The 18666-nt window shown below is 36.2% G+C and overlaps 1 non-coding gene and 1 pseudogene across 1 annotated transcript; both read left to right on the top strand.

Moving 5' to 3' along the window:
* The first annotated feature begins 245 nt into the window (after positions 1 to 245).
* Positions 246 to 321, top strand: Trnan-guu. Its single transcript has one exon. It is a non-coding gene; the product is annotated as a tRNA-Asn (tRNA).
* Positions 322 to 7895: 7574 nt separating this feature from the next.
* On the top strand, positions 7896 to 12080 carry LOC121392243 (annotated as a pseudogene).
* Positions 12081 to 18666: the final 6586 nt, after the last annotated feature.

Genomic DNA, 18666 nt, shown 5'->3' on the forward strand with positions numbered 1-18666 from the left:
TACAAACCTACCATTACCAAACCTAGCATAGAGACTACAAGAAAGATAGATCACACTACACATTAAACTGATATATTAAATACCGAACATATTCTTCAACTCTGTCTGGAGTAACTGGTATTTAGAACCTCCTGTATGAGATCTGTGAATACAGTCTCTGTAGATTGTCCTGTGAGTAGTTGACCAGACACTGGAGCCTGAAGAGGAAAATATTGGAAAACAAGTTCACATACATTCTCAAGCAAGCACTTGTGGCGCAATCGGTTAGCGCGTTCGGCTGTTAACCGAAAGGTTGGTGGTTCGAGCCACACCCCAGGTGCGAGCTTTTTTGGTTTCGTATTTTAAAATAAACTTTGTAAAACTCGTACCTCAAAATAGCAACAGTAAGTTCCTTGAAATTCTTCTTTCTTTTTCCACTTTTTGCATCATCATCATTCTTCGAGTCCTTCATACAACGTCAGCATTGTAGAAAGTGCAAGATCATGCCATGCAGAGTCCCTATATTCAACCCAATAATCTTATTAAGAGATGTTATTGTAGGGGCAATACCTGTCCAATAAATATTTGGCTACATGACGACACACCATAAAAGGAATTGTGTGCTTGAACCAAAAACATAGGTCTATAAATCGACCAATGGCTTTAAAAATATTAGTCGTTGACTGCGAAGAGCTGAAAGACTTAACAGACGAACAAGTTTGAGGATCACAAAAGGCTGAGGAGCAAAGAGACCAGACTGTTAGGTTCTTTACCAGGTTGATAAAACAATCCTCCAATTTTATTACATGGAGGTTGGTCTACAAAATAGACTCGTGTGATGTGAGAAGAATTAAAGAGATACTTACGATATCACAATGTTTGATGGCATTAGCAAGAGATGCAAAGAACCCTCATTAAACTCCAGGACCAGATCCGTCTTCTCCCTCAAATTTAACTCTAATCTGACTATAATGGAACTTTGTCATCTATAAAAGAACAGACACTAAATAGTGGGTGGGCTAATAGCTTGAATAACATGTCCTAGATATTCCAGTGCATCCTCTAATAGATGATCTCGTCTCACACGTATGGACAGAGTATTAGAGACTGATGGCCAATCACCACGTCAGTTTGAGTGGACTCAAACAATTGTGACACCTGAGAGTATACTAACAATTGGCCACACCCACTTTACTCTTACCTGATGTCTGAAGCGTGCCATTCTACTGGCAAATCCAGCTCTAGCATTGAGAAGTTATCTCTCTCACTGCCTGGACCCTCAGCTAAAAAGATATGTGCAAAAACACCTAATGGATGTGTTCCAAACGTTTCAATGTCTCCTCTGTTGTCCATTGTAAAGTGACCGGCTGTTTAATAGTCCTAATAAAAAGGGTGGAGTCACAGTTCAATATAGCATAAAAATAAATACCTCTTATTTAGATGCATATAAGAGATAGGTAATTCAAGAGGTGGGACAGAGTTTTTGACATGTCTACTTTCTTTTTGACTTGTTTCTAATGTTGGATTAGGATACTAAATAATTGTTCTTTACGAGCATAAGGTTTTAACAAGTGAGGTTGTTTTGCTAAAGGAAAGGCTTCTGAAGTGGTCCACTGATGGTACTGGACTAGCAGCTGTACCAAAGAACTCGGCATTACACTTTGAACTTCTTCTTCACTATCAACAATAGATTCAGTACGTGCAAAGAAACGTTCTTCAGATGCACTTCGTTTACGAGAAGACAGATTTCAACATCATCATCAGTCTTAGCATCTGATTTGCATTCTCATTAGTCTGTGATGACATCATCGTTTTATTCAAGAGACCTTGAGTTTGCATCTTTGGCCAGTTATTTAGAGTATACATCAAACCATCCAGTATATAAACAACATGTTCATATCTAAAAAAAAGACACTGACAATTCTAATTAATGCCTTACACTTACCCATACAGATCAATAACAGGTAGACAAACCCTCGTCTTCGTGAGTCTGACTACGTAAGAGATAAGTGATATATTCTCCAGGCGTTGAACCTATAAAACTTTTACTAGCAGTACGGGAGATAATTCTCTGTACAACAGAGGAGGTAGTAGATGGTGACGTAGCTCGAATACTTCCACGTAATGTAGCCACATAGCGCTAAGTTGTTAAACAAGCATCTATTAAAATATAACATTATAACTTACTTGAGTGTCAAACATTTTCCTTTTTTTAGTTGTCCTTCAGCTACATCTAATACATCAACTAACCAACTCCATGTTTTGTCTAATGTCGTAATTGTAGACTCAATTAATGGAGGAATGACATCATCAGGTAAATTTTATAACATACTATGAGGAAGGAGACATAGCATCATGCCCCTACTATTATACAAGTAACGATGAACTTACAAGAGGACGTCTTGGTGAACAGCAAAAGAGCATGAACCAATGTCGACAAGATCTTTTGTGACACGAGAAAAACTACGAGCTAAAAACCCTGAACCAAATCGTATACTTGGTATTGGTACAAAGGGGTGTGGTTATCTCACCATGTCCAAACTATATTGTATTATAAAAATTAACGCTAATAGTACTGACTTACAAAATTGATGTAGGTGATGCAGGACGGACAACAGGAGTATTCTCTCCAATACGACGTCCATCAAGAGCCCAGGCATATGGATATATACCATCCATCTCAGATTCTCCATCTCTCCACCTCGAGCATTAGTATTACCATGGCGACCTAGTCCCTCTCTCCACGATGTCACCAAATGGATCATCTTCATCAGAACTACTGCTGTCACCAAAATGAACAAGTTAGGTCGTATGTAATCATTAGAGGCATAGACTTCAGCATGGGGTGTGTACCCTCGAACAACAGGAGTTCCTTCAAAGCTATCATTAGCAGTATCTGGTACATCAGAGTCAGAGAGATCCATACCAAACTCCTCTTCTTGAGATAACTGACTTCCACGATGCTGAGGTATTAATTTTATACCTGATATTGGTGGAGTGGGTGTGGTTTTTTGAGTAAGTACATGTGGTTCTTCAGTACCAACTAAAGCTGATCGTACATGAAATTGTCTAACAAGAGATCGTGTTCTATTCAGACCTCTCTCTGTAATAGATCTCATTGAAGAAATGCATACGATGTGATTGGTAATCATTTGTAACAGAGCTTGCTCCAATGGCTTAGCAACACCCATTCTAACTGGGAAGACAAGCTGTTTCAGCAGCTCTAGCCATCACATCAACTGCTAACCATGAGAATGAAGTCAATGTAGTTCTATATAAAGAAATGATTTAATTAATGATTATTAATGACAGGGGAACACTCACTTTATCATGTCATGAATTAATCGTCCTTGTAATAGCTGGCTTCTCATACGATCACGTGAAGATGGTAACTCAACAAGAGTTCCTTTGACACGACTATGTTCTAAAGCTAACGTACGAACTACAGCACCCAAGTATCTCATCCCTACATATAATGCTAAATTACCAGGGTAATCCCCTCCATGTTATGAATATCAACAGAAGACAATTTCTCTCCATTAGCTAAAGCAGCGTTCATATTTTTACTGAGACAGGAGAGGATGGCCATTATTAAAACTGCACTCATTGCTTACGAACAAACTGGTAACAAAATTATCCAAGTCCTGAATTGATGTGGAATGGGTGGAGTTGGATGAGATACTAAAGGGTTAAATCCGAGAATCGTTGTCACGAGTATAGGCCAATTCATGTACAAGTTATGCAACAAGATCATAACCTGTCAAGTATTCTATCCCATGAAGGGCACAGGTATCACAATCTTGACGAGGTAGAGAAGTGGGTGGGGCTATTGAAGCTACAGGAGTAGTAGTAGGTTGAGGCAGTTCGCTATCTGGATTACCTTCTCCAAATTTCAAACACAGGACCTGTTTTCTGAGGCTGTCTCAGTTCCAAATGGTCTCCATAATGATGTGGGCGTGGTCTCATTATTAACACGGATCTGCTCCAAATACTTCTAGCTTTGTTGATTTTTCATCAGAAACAGTGTGTTCACATTAATGACATCAAGAGGTTCATTCATTAGTGCTATCATAGAACCTGGTATTATAGAGGTCTCATCTTTCTTATCAGATTTTGAATTAGGTATAAGTGGGCGGCGATGTTTAGAATAAGGTGGAGAACAACTTAGCTTTTTAAAAGAACTAAGGCAACGTTGATTGTGTATAAGTGAAGTAACTGTTGTCTCTCCATTGTTTGTCTTGAGCAGTAACAATTTCTGGTTTAGAGAGTAAAACACAAAGTAGACTAGCAGCTTCACGAAGACAAGCAGATGCTTTCTACAAGGAAACAATACAAATTATAATATATTGCTAGTAATTTGGCCACTTACTTTATTTCTAGCCTCTCTTTTAGCTTCCATGTTAACGGCAGGCTTATTAGTACCCCAACCAACTCTAAATCCTCCACCTCGTATCCTTCTGGCAGGGTCACACGAGAGACAATACCATGACCAACGTCCAATAAAGTAGGAAATCCTTCTTCTCCTGTATATTTTTCTTCTTCTTTGTTTCCTCTGGTTCTAAGCCCACACTGAGAAAGCTCACAGAATGAGCTTGTCCAAAAACTACCTCCACGAGAGCTATTGTAATTAGAAAATACTCGAAAGTCTTGCATTTCCTGATGAGCTGCTCTCAACTGATGAATATCGCTAAAATAGACCACACCCCTTAATGGAATATTGTTATCAACCAGTCCTGAATTTGGGGTGGTCCTTGAAGTCTAGTAACATTTCCAGTACTACTAGTTAATCCAACAGCAGATAATTGAGGGTCAGTCCTCATCTTCAGATTCTGGTTCTGTAGACTCATTGTCAAGGTCTTCATCTAAATCTTGAGTGACCTCAGCTCGATAAACTGATGGGTAGCATTCTTTAAAGAGAGAAAGAAGTTGTTGAGCAGTATAGCCCAGTGGTAAACTTGACACATAAAGTTTTCATATTGAGAGTATCATAGCAACTACCATAACTAGCAAAAAACATTTGAAGTGGAGTAAGTCCCTCTCGATTTCTTGTTTAAAATTGCTTGTTCAAACAATGACTCGTTATCTGCTGAGGAGGTTGAGATAATGTCGTCAATAAAATTAATAATTTTCAAAGCTCAGTGAAGTTCTGGTAAGCTAGCGCTGTCATGAATGGTGTCTCACCCAAAGGCATTCTTTTGACAGAGCTACATAAAATAGGAATATTCAAATTTACATCATGTGACAGTCATATGACTCACTAATTTGACAACATCATTCTTAATGGCTTCGCAAGACAAAAAGTATCTAAAATCATCACTTGAGCATAAACTAAATCTTGCCAGTCTCGTTTCATATCAGGGGAGGAGAGATCATATCCTCTCTTACTATAATACGTGTGACGTAACTCTTCAAAACTAGTCTGATGGTATTCAGGATAAGCTGTCATACTCTGATAAGATAGACCCATATCTCCTAATATATAAAAATGCATTAAATACAATTTTTGATATATAATACCTTTGAATGGAATGAATTGTTTACTATATTTGTCATCATCATCTCTTCTTGCTGTACAAACATGAAGTATGTTACAATTATGAGCTGTACATTCGTATAAGACATCACGTGTAAGACTGAAAACCCATACCAGGACTGAGTCTGAGGATCAAAACATAGCTCAGTATCAATACTCATTTGAGAAGAAAACTCTATTTCACTTGGTTTATTTTCCATATCAATATCCTCATCAAGTGAGTCGCAGAAGCTGTGACATCATTATGACTCATGTTTTTAGCATGGGTCGTTTAGCTGGTGTTACATCAGGGTCATTCTCATTAGACTCTACTCCATTTGATGAAGACACTTGACTGTTGTTGGCAATAATTTGAATAATTCTTTCTACACCGAGAGTATCCATTTTCATAACAGCAGGCAACAATTTAGTTAATTTAGGTACTGCAGGGGAGAGAAAGACTATTACATTATCTGTATGTACACTGACTTACCAACTGTTAACAATAGAACTTCTTATTGCTACCATTTACAGTATATTGGCGACATACTATGCCCTTATAAGGTAACGACAATGTAGGCTCACGGCTTTGACCAGGTGATAACCAGCCAGATATGCGGTCATGGAAACGAGGCTGAGTAGGTTTAAGCTTGAGTCCAGCTGGTATAGGAATGAGGATACCATGAATATCTTGTAGACAAAGGACTTCAGAATTATATAGGTTTATAAAAGATGCTGTTTTTTGACAAAGATTTAAAGGAAAGACATCAGTAGATGTTTCTGTCAAAATATCTCGCTGAGCTAACTTGCGCTTCTCTTCCTTCCTCCTCTTTTTCCTTTCTCATTAGGTATGGGAGTGGATACTTTCTCCAAAAACCACGCCTCCAACCCACACTCTTTAGAATGACAACTTTCTTCTTCAATAGTACATTTGTGAGGTTTTTGGTCACGCCCCACCCACAGCAACAAATGATGAACTCTGTAACAATCCTGAAGAGGTCCCATTAGTACATATGATAAATGCTTTATCATCGGAACATCTTTTAACTAAAAGATAAGGACCACTGTTTGTTGGATGAATAGCTAGTGGGGAAAACCCTACTAATGTGTACGAGTGGACATACTACCTTCATTAATATCATCAATGACTGATAATGAGGGGCTGGGTCTAGTAGACACACTGGATGATGTTGAACAATACCAGCAACATGACGACTGAGGCTCCTTGTTGTTGTAGGGGGTGTGGTCTCATTAGAGAGATTAGAATCAACACCAACACATAAAGCCAGTTCTGATACTTTAAAGACTTTTAAAGAACCTTGACTTTTAGAGGAAGTACTTTGTGTTTCATGAGCATATGATATGTCAATAATAGCTTGATTGTTATCAACAGCTACTACACGACCTAACACAGCAGGAGAATCATCAAGAAAGACAACATCAGATTGTTTTCCAAACTTCTAGACCTCTCATAGACTTGATCTTTGAGACCAGGATGATGTAACACTTTTACAAGTACAGTTGTTGTTGGATCAAGACTGCTCTGCTCAATAATATTAACAGTCTGACCAACACGAGGGCCGTGGGTCTTGGAACATTGAAGAACGAGGGCATTAGCAACCACAGGGAGGTCCATTTTTGAGACGAACTAATGAGCCTTGTGTTATAGTGCTTGTTGATGAGGGTGTGTGGTCATCAGATAGAGATATTGATGATTTAGCTTGTGGACATAGACCCCTGTAATTAAGGTAATAATTATTAAATGCAATCAATAATCTTACCACCAATATACTTTGCACTTGTTGTCATGGCAATGGTAATAAATTCAGATACTGATAAAGAGGTAACAGGATCATTAACAAATTCAGGATAAACAATAGCGGAATGTGAAAGAGAATTAATTAAAGGGGGTGTGCCACTCTCAGAACAACCTAAATACGTCAACAGTTAATATAATTTTAATTATTAAGGGTCTTACTTCTTAACATTTGATCATAAAATGTTGCTGTTCGTCCAGACTCTGTGACCAAAGATGCTCTTAATTTCATTAGATGATAACAAAACAATTCTGTCGTCTTGTAGCTCCAACTCTCCGTTGAGTGGGTGTGGTTGAGGATTGACTACACCCATTCCACATGGCCATGAATATAATTGACCTGTAGCCCCTCCCACTAATAATATTTCAGAATGCAAGGCAGCTGCATGAGAAAACTGACTATCAGAACTCAGGGAATCTGGGTTCTAAGTGAATAACATCATAATTACATCATAGCTATATTAAGAACATACTGTTTAACAATTAACCATTCAAGTGTTCCAATATCAGGCCCACACCTCCTCTTTAGCTTTTGACATTTGACTTGATTCATTGGAACGTAATTTATTTTCCTCTGAAGCATCTCTCATGTCCATCTGTGTATCTCCAATTACTGGAGTGGGTGTGGCTGCCATCGCCCCTCACTTGATTGTCTCCCAAGCGCAGGTTCAAGAAGATGGAGAGGTGAAGGTGGCCGATAATCTTGTAATGATGAAGAAAAAGATACAGAGTAAGGGGCATTAATTGGAGTATAAACAGGAGAACCAGGAACATAGGTAGGAGAGGCGGGCTATAAGTAGGTGAAGAAGGTGCTACTGTAAAATTAGTATTTAGTTGAGAGGGTACCAGAGGAGGTGGAGATGAAGGATTCCAAGAGGGTAGGGCCACATAAGATAAAGCTGTACTATTATTTAAACCTCGTAAAATATCTAACTCACGATTAAATCGACCAGGATGACTCGATCTCTCTTGATCCAAATTGAGCTTGTAGACCGTCTAGCATATTCTGCATCAGACAAGACTTGAAAACTGGGATCATGTGATCGCCTTGATGTTATTTCAGGTACCAATTGATACCGAGTTAGCTTAGAAGATGAGGACACTCGTAGGCGACAGACACGCCCATCTTTCATAAGAAATACAATATACTGTGAGTTACTAACAACAACGGTATACATCATCTATTACTAATCCATTAATCCCTTTAACATGACTTGTTGTTGTGGGTGATTTCTCTAACTTTTTTAACCTCCTTAAAATTCTTTGTTGATCTTTTCAGGACTCTCTCCTTCTTTAAGATGTATACTTATCAGTTTAGCTTGAAGAGATGTATCCATATTAACTGTTGACTAACTGGTCAATTAGAAGTTTTTACACCAAATTCACACTCGGCATCAAAGTAGATTCTAATTAATGCCTTTTCAATTTTCGAATTAATGCTCATTTGACGTGACATCAATAATGGGTAAGTCACTTATTGCTAACATTAAGATTATTTTCTGATATTAAAGGAAGTTTATTCTCAAGACTTTTTTCTGGACTTTGGGGCTCAAAGGAGACTCGAATTTAATATTAGGTCTTGATGGAGCGGGTAAAACCACTATATTATACAGGTAACGATATTTACTATTGTTATATACTGTTATTATATGATAAGATTACAAGTGGGGGAGGTCGTCACTACTATTCCCAGTACGTGAACATTATGAACTAACCACACCCCTTAATTCTCTTCTTATTAGCTATTGGTTTCAATGTTGAGACAGTTACTTTTAAAAACTTAAAATTTCAAGGTATCACACATCTTAATTGATTATGTCATTATGACATCTTTATTTATCTAGTTTGGGATCTAGGTGGGACAGACAAGTATTAGGTTAGTTTAACTCCTTATAAGGTAATATGTTATATTATATTCTATAGACCATATTGGCGCTGTTACTATGCTAATACAGATGCTATTATATATGTTGTGGATAGTGCAGATCGTGATAGAATAGCAATATCTAAATCAGAAATTAATTAGTATGTTAGAGGTAAGCCCCTCTCATTAGATCCTCTAGTAATTTGCTAATAGGAAGAAGAATTAAAAAGATGCCATTCTATTAGTTTGCTAATAAACAGGTAGGTGATGTATGACATCATCATGACATCATATGATATCATATATGTTATATATAGGATATTGAGGGTGCTATGACGCCTTCAGAAGTATCAACAGCTCTAGGTTTATCAGCTCTTAAACGTAGGGACATGGGCTATATTTAAAAACATCAGCTCTTAAAGGAGATGGACTAGAAGAAGCCATGGAATGGTATGTATCCATATGAATGGTATGTGTTACATTATAACATTTTTATTGTTCTATTTTAACAGGCTAACTAATACAATAACTGGAAGTACTACATCATCATAATAAACGCTATTTTATATCATTTTAATGTTAACATTATTCATTAATTTTAATATTAAGTAATATTGCTAATCATTATTTTATTGCTAATTTAACCACGTGTTCTTATATTACATCAGTTTCGCAGGAAGTAGTATTGGAGCTAAAGATAAAAGAAACAAGAAATTCTTCAGTCTAAAATGTTCATTAAAGCCTGTGTTTTTTCTTGTCTTTATTTCTTGTGCTTTGGGATTTATTAGGTAACAATACATTAGTTAAGTAAAGTTTGCAGTATTATTATTATTATATATATTGTGTATCTCTTTAGAGTCCCTTTACAGCGAGTTTCGTGACTAGAGCACAAACTCGAGCTCGTCTTCTATCAAAATATGGCATTTCTCCTCCTGTACAATTAACTAATGATGTTCCTGAACCATTAACAAATTATCTTGATGTAAGTATATACAATAATGATAACGAGAAGTTCCCAGTACATACTGCATTTTGTTTTAAATTGATTGATATAAAGTTCAGAATTAAGTTATAATAAAACTATGACTGAAGTTAAATGTTTAGTTCATGTTTTTATGACTATTTTTAAAGATAATAACTTAATACATGTGTACGCACTAATACATGTGTACTGCACTAATACATGTGTACTGTATTAATACATGTGTACTGGCACTAATAATGATGGTACAAAGGGTGATATCATATGACAGTAACCACATGACATTAACATAACATTTGTGGTATTCTTGGGGGATATTTAGTATAGGACATGAACTTTAGATCAATAACTTGATTACAAAGACCATCTATTCAGGTTTCTGTTTGGGAGTCTATTCATGCAATGTTTTATACATGTAGGCAGAATATTATGGACAAATCGAGATTGGGACCACCCCCACAAAATTTTCTTGTTATTTTTGATACTGGGTCCTCTAATTTGTGGGTACCAAGTTCTCGCTGTGACCCAAAAGATATTGCCTGTCGTAAGCCAACCCTTTTAAAGTGTTAGTAATATATATTGTAGAACATCACAGCAAATATAATCACGATAAATCAAGTACTTACGTCAGTAATGGCAAACAATTTGCCATCAGATATGGTACTGGAAATTTGACTGGATTTTTTGAGTCAGGATACAGTCACTGTAAGTATATCCATTGTGTGTGTTTGTCCATTAAACTATATACCTAGGTTGCTGGTATTTCTGTTATAAATCAAGTGTTTGCTGAAGCTGTTGAACAACCTGGAGATACATTTGTAAATGCAAAAATTTGATGGCATTTTAGGAATGGCCTGGTCCAAGCATTGCTGTTGATGCAGCCCAACCAGTGTTTAACAATATGGTGAATCAAGCCTTGTAGCAAAACCAGTGTTTGGATTTTATCTTGATAGGTACTATATGAAATATAGTATGATGTTTTTTATGATGTCATTATTATAGAGATGAGAATGGAAAATTGGGTGGAGAATTAGCACTTGGTGGCACTGACCCCCTCCCAACTATAGTGGAACAGTTAATTATGTTCCTTTATCTGATAAGACATACTGGCATTTAGTATGGATGGTAAATTGAGTCTAGTTATGGGGGATGCCCCTGTTATTATACGTTATTTTAATTTATAGGGTAACAGTAAGTGGAAAGAATGGTGGATGTACAGGTGGCTGTCAAGCCATTGCTGATACAGGGGACATCCCTTATTGTTGGACCCACTGATGACATTTATAGCTTATGTAAAACATTGGGAGGAGAACTTGTTAACGGTAATCTGGTATGTTATCAATAAGTAGGCACGGCTTTATCTCTTTGTAGTATATTGTTAACTGTAGCAAAGTATCTAGCTTACCTAAAGTTGGATTTACTATTGGTGGATATACTTATGAACTTACTGGAGATCAATATGTTGTCAAAGTCAGTGATCTATATGATGTATATCTGACGTTATTTGAAAAAATCACATGTTATGTTAAAAAGGTTTTAAATAAAATGGTTTGTGTGTGTGGTTACTACTCAGCCATGTTGTTTACCAAATTTGGAATCCAAATACTTTAATGATTGTTCTTCCTGGATACCAAGTACGATATACATCCTGTACAAAATGGCTGCATAGCAACTGCCTATACACAACTACTGTTCATTCTAAAATTATAGCACAATGTGTGGTTTTCCAAAATTAGCTCATAGATACATTTTAATATCATTATTATAGCAATCTGATGATAGTGGAGAGGAAATATGTCTTCTTGGATTTGATACTCTTCCTGAGGGACCTTCTCTTTGGATCTTAGGTGATGTATTTATTGGCGTATATTATACTGAGTTTGACGTTGGCAATGCCCAGGTGGGATTTGCTCCTGCTATTTATTAGGCTCACATGACAATTACATGATTGTAATATAGGTTACATGACAATCACATGATATAGACCATGCAAAAATTTCCTTTGATTATAATTATGTATTGTTACAATAAATGATTTATTAAAATTAAATTCAAAAGGTTTTGTAAAGAAAAAATTTGCCCTCTCCCCCCCACCCCCCCCCCCCCAAAAAAATGTTTGTCCTAGGACAAAATAACTTGACTGTTTCTTTTGAAATTTTTTGTCTGGTGTTATAAATTTTTGTCCTACCTGACCAAAATGGCCGATTCCCAATTGTACACAGCTATTAGGTTATCCAAATTATACAATGATACTTATCAATCGTTAAACTTTTAATAGTTTTGGAATAGTACATGTAAGGTACATCAAGACTAACAACACTATTTGTCTGACTCTGTCTACACAGACTTAATGCACAAAATAAATCTAAATTTATTAAAAAAAAAAACCCTTGTGTGTTGCCCAAACGATTCCTACTCGCTCTCACCCACTCAGGCTTCCACTTAGGTTCCAGGATTCCCTGCTATTGCTAGCTGGGACCGCCACCTGGCTTGGTAACCCTCGTCTTCGCGAGGTAATCCTGGCTGGAGCGTCGCCCTAACTTAAAACCAGCCGTACGGGATTCCAGCTCTTAGGGAATTTCGCATTCAGGAACCGGGAACCACAAATACACCAGCCTCGTCTCGTTTAAAGGGAGACTACCAGCCCTATCCTAGTCGGCCTTTCGGATACTCCGTAGAGTATGCTGGTAACCATCTCAGAGGTCTGATGTATGCAGAACGCTGGCCCACAACACACTGGCACTCATGACTGTTTCAGTTTGCTTATATATGTACGTCAGATTTTGTCTTCAGCCTCTTGTGGGGCACAACTGTGTAGCACTATGAATCTCATTAACGGTAACTATGAATATGATTACTAGCATTAAAATAAAAAGCTATACTTTAATGGCCAAGAATAAAACTAGTCCTACTTAAGCAAACTAGAACAACACTACTAAATATAATAATTTTATCATATTTTAATTTTATAGGGCTTAAGACATAAAAAATCATTACCTAAACACTCTTCATAATTTTGTCTTACATAGTTGTCTTTGAGAAGTTACTGCTGATTTTTTTTTGTTATTTTTGCATTAATTATGTGCTACTATTTTATGACAAATATATCAGAATATCTTTAAAAAGTTTGTTTGTTCAACACAATTATTACAAGGATATAAATTTTCAGCAAATTTTTATGACCTATAATTAAGTTTTTGTTGGTGGGATAAAAATTTCTGATATTTCTTAACTTAAGATAAAAATTGCTTGATAAAACGGAATAAAAATAACCTTTTTATCCTTGGACAAATTTCAACAGATCTAAAATTGCTATGACAATCCACAATCAATTAACAATAAATAATTCATTAAAATTAATCCACAGGGTTAATTATTCAAGATGTCCTCTTTGTGGAGTTATGTGACATACAAATATGTGATCCTAAAAGACTCTAGATTGGGAATAGCCTATTATGTATTAGCTGTTGCAATAGTTCTTTATACAATAAGTGAAATAGTCTTCAGTAAAGGCTATTTAGAGGTAAGAAACCTACCATTACTCTCAATATTTACTAACTTGTCTATACTAGATAGATACTAATCCACAGGAGTAGTTCGAGTTATGGTATCAGATGATTTTGCCAATGAATCATTTGACCCCACATTGTTACCATATTGTAATAATATTACATGTCAATATAAAGATCCTCAAGAATTAAACTTGCCAATGGAAGGTCGAGCTGTAACTATCATGACATTTGCAAAAGATAAAGTACAAAGGTCAATAGGTCAGAGTAATTTCACCTCAAGATGAATATAATATTGTTAAAGAAGATCATTATTATACTCAGTCTCCTGAATATGTTATTATTAAAGTGGATCATGCTGTTGTAGCATCACGTTTTATTAATCATCAAGGTCAAGAACAGTTGGCTGCTTCAAAAGAGACAAATGAGAGGTTATTTAAATAATATTGATGGGAAAATGATACGAAAATTAAGTGTTCTGGAAAACCTGACAAAGTAACATTACAAGAGTTATTATTAGCTGGAGGTGTGGCTGGACTTGATGTAAAAAAGTGATGCTATAAATGCCAAAGGTCAAAATATTCGTCAAAGAGGGCAGTACTTCGAGTCTCCATTTATTACCAAATTGGTTTAATACATGGTTTGGTACAAGGTGAGTTAAACCCTATAATTACCTAATGATTATTTCTATTATTAGTGATATTGAGTACACTTATCATGTCCGTCATATACCTTATATGGATTATAATTGTAAACAAGTATTACCCTATTTTTCATCTGAGAGTGCTACATCAACTGATCAGTGGAGATTATTGAGAAAACGATATGCAATACGAGTTGAATTTGAACAATCTGGTAGTCTTGGTAAGAACATCAAAATAATTATTAAAATTATGTTTTATTCTTAGGGTTATTCTCATTTCTACGTTATTACTCAAGTTGGTATCTGGTATTGGCTTATTAACACTAACAGCCACTGTTATTGATACTATAGCACTCCATTTTCTTCCTAATAGAGCAATATATCGTCAACATGTCTATGATGAAAGTGATGATATTAAAAAACACTATTAATTCATTCATTATGTTCTGATGATGAAGTACAATGTGACATATCTACTAATCCACTGTTCATTAAACCACGTAATGCTTCCTCTACATCATTTTTCTCCACTAGATTGTAACATTTTTTGTAAATCAGCATCACTTAAATTTAACTCCATTGGCAGAGAAGGTTGTGCCTCATCATTTACTTCTGAAGCTTCTGATTCTATTGGACTCTTGTCAGATTTTAAAGTGGTGTGGCTTTTTCTGTAGGGACAACAATGTCTTTTGCTGAACTTCCTTTTTGAAACGTCCAAATTCACCACGGTTTCGTTTAAGTGCATGAAGATGACGAGACTCATATATATATTTCTATTAATAAAACAACAAATGACATCATGATGACATCAAAACTAACTTGTCTATTTTTAGGAATTTTTCCTTCAGCTTCTAACTTAGCTCGTGCTTGACGTCGTTTCAAAAATACGATGATATTGTTTAGCATTAACATAAAGTGGCTCCTCTTCTAACATATCGTTAGCTCCTAAGGGAAACCGAGCTAATGCACTCAATGCACCAGCAGCTCCTGGTAACATCTACAGAAAGATCACATAATATACATTACATTAGCACTATCTACCATTAACATTTGTGTGCTTGTAGACCAGATAAACCATTTAATGCTGTCAATATAGAACTTAGAGCAGAATGCATCTTTGTCACTGAAGGAATCTATTAATTGGGGGGTGGGTTGAGGGGTAGAGGCACAGTGATTGTTGGTGTTGTAGTGAGATTACTTTGTAGAGCTTGTAATATAGCAGCTTCTGATACTGACTACAGGAGAAGGAGATTATTACGTAATATATTATAAACAATCATACCTCAGATAATAGTCCTGTTGTTTGGTGTACTGAGGGATAAGTTGGATTTGGTCCAGATGATGAGGATGATGGAAGAAAAGACAGAGAAGATGTCACTGGCACAGATTCCATGGTTACCTTTATAGTGGGTGGAGGAAAAGATAATAAATTCTAGTTAATTAAAGGTGTGTCAGCAATGTCTGATAATTAGAGGTGTAGTAGATCTTGTTTGCAAACAGAGTTCATGGCTAGTGGAGGAGTTCCCTATTCTTTGCATATCAGAGCATCTCTAAGTTCTTTTCCAGATCTCCAGGTTATGCAGATATGGCTGATGGTGAGATGTTACGGAGAATGGTCGCTTATAATGAGAGATCAACTTCATCTCCATTTGTTGATTATCCTGTCGAATTAGGTCACGTTGAGAGTAAAGATCAGGTCCCAGAAGAGAGTCTAACACCAACAGCAACACAAACTTTAAAGAGAAGTCACTGGAAAAATGTGGCTAAAGCAGATCGTTGCTCTGATCCAAAATGTCAGAAGAAAATGTACTGGATTGGGTAGCCGTAAGAGAAATTGTTGTATGTGTGGTGAAGTATTTTGTAGAAGTTGTACAAGATATCGTCGTAAGTTATCACCTGATGCTACTCCTGATCCAAGTCTAGGTGTTTCTCTGTCATGTCTGCCCATCTTGTTTTGCCAGTGAAGAACAAGAGATGGGTCAATCTACTGACTGGAATATGAATTCACTTATTTCAGAACTGTAAAAGCAAGTTCAGAACGCACAAAGAACAGACATCAATTGCTATGCCCATTCCTGCTCTGAATACAGTTGGTAAAGGAAGAGAGATCGTATCTTGCGAGAAATGAACCGTTGACTATTGGTTATGAAAGTAATACAGGTATCATTAACAGTTTTATGTCAGAATATAAAGTACCCTCTTGGCAGAAGTCACCACATTGGGTTGAGCCCAGTAAATCACATCAATGTCAAAATTGTCATGTTTCATTTAAAATGATGGCCAGAAAATCAACTGTCGTGTTTGTGGTCAAGTCTATTGTACAAAATGTACAAGAGATGAAAGTTATTTTATTTATTGGGGATGTAGAGCTTAATGCTAAATGGGCTCTTAATGGTAAGACTGGTTTCCTGGGGGATAAACCCCTCGCTCTTTTACACTTGTTCCAGTATGTCAAAGTTGTTCTAAAGAATTAGAAAATATTTTAATTGAAGAAATTGAAGCTGAAGAAGATGTAATGCCTGAAGAAGAAGATTTTATGGACACACTTGCCAATTTACAGAACATACTTTATCGTAGCAAGGCCCATATTGAATCAAGTTTACCTCAATATCAAAAATTAGTTGATTCAATGGATATAGTTGATGGCTCTCCTCGATCAACCCATTCAAAAAGTCCAATTAATGATCTTGCTCGTTCCCAGTCAAAACTTGTCTGATCAGTTTTTCTTGTTGGCAATAGAGAGTCAGAAATTGCGTGCATTGAAACCACTTACTCTTATACAGGCTAAAGTCCTTAAACATGTTACCATAGCAACATACCAATTTTACAGTGAAAATATGTACATGTTTCGTACAACTCGTCAGAGGTTAGCTATTTTATGCCAATTGAAAGTATTGAAAGGATACAAATGTTGTCTCAATAAATTGAGTATAGAACGTGTACATATTCTATGAGACAGATCACCTTTGAAGCAATGAATTTAGAGATTGTTTACAAGTTAGTGAGTTGCAACATCACAGGACCACTTGTGAACGTGTTGAAACCCTTGAGGAAGAAATGGAGGCCTTCTTTTAAAGATTGGTGAGAGTTGGGATAAGCATGCCAGGCAGTATCACAAATGGTACGTGAAGATTTTGAAGGCACAAATCCTGAGGGTAAAAACGTCGACGAATAAATATTCCAAATGAATAAAGAAATCTCCATTCGTAATGTTATAGTTCAGCATAAAATTTTGTCTCATGTTCTCATTTTTTAATGAGTCACTTCGCGAATTAGATGCTAAAACACCAGAAAGTTGTTTTGAAGCAACTAAAAGTGCAATCAAGAAGTATGTGATATTTTTGATAAGCAAAATAGCAGTACTTACTAGGACAATCATAATATCTTTCAATAAAGTGTGAACATTATGACTTGACTTGTGAACACAGAACACTAGACAAGTAGTAATGTCCTTTTTATTAACTTTATATAATTTTTATAATTTTAATGTTTTTATTTTCAACATCAATAATACATGTCTTCTTAAATAATGCAAATTTTACCTCTGAAAATTTATCTTCTCAGAGTTAAATAATGGGTTAAAATATAATACACATAATACAATATAATAATATACTTTGACAAAAATGGTTTATTAAAGGGAGCCATCAAGAGTTGCTTTAAGGTCATCAGTTCCCAATGGTACTGAATTATCTAAGTGATGATAACATCCATTATCATGTCGTGGAGTATATCCATGAAGGAAGTCATTAAGATCCTTGATTGGAGTGCTAAATTTGAGTCCTCTAGGAGAGAGGAACACACCACTATCATTCTCTGCAGTATGTGGCCAAATGGTTTTTAGAGGAGTGCTAAGAGGAGATATCCCTGGTTGTATTTTAATGGGAGTACATGACTTGGGTCTTTTGGTGTAAGATAGCTGAACAGTGGGGAAAAGGAGATGCCATTTAGATCAACATTCTGCAAAGGATAATCCTCTTTTAATGGTGTTAAGAAGGACAAATCAAGAGACTGCTGTTATTAGTGGCATCATTATGAAGTACACGAACTGTCCAGCAATAAGGTTTACTTTCTGTAGATGGATTATAGGGTTGGATGGAGGGAGGGTATGCACGAGGGTAAGTATAATTGTGTTCCAATGGATGAACTAATTGCAAAGGATGACCCTCTTCCAGACCAATATTTGTGAAACGAATTTTCTTTATTTTCCTCTATATCAGAATCCGTTTTGACTTCTACTTGTTGAGTACAAGAAACTTTCAGAACAACTTGGAATAAATTGACCACGACTGCGTATCACTTGAGAGGAGGATGACCCTTGAGTTAAGTAAATAGATGATGGATCAATAATGGGTGGACGG

This window comes from Gigantopelta aegis, unplaced genomic scaffold, assembly GCF_016097555.1.
Source record: "Gigantopelta aegis isolate Gae_Host unplaced genomic scaffold, Gae_host_genome ctg3565_pilon_pilon, whole genome shotgun sequence".
NCBI classification, from domain to species: domain Eukaryota; kingdom Metazoa; phylum Mollusca; class Gastropoda; order Neomphalida; family Peltospiridae; genus Gigantopelta; species Gigantopelta aegis.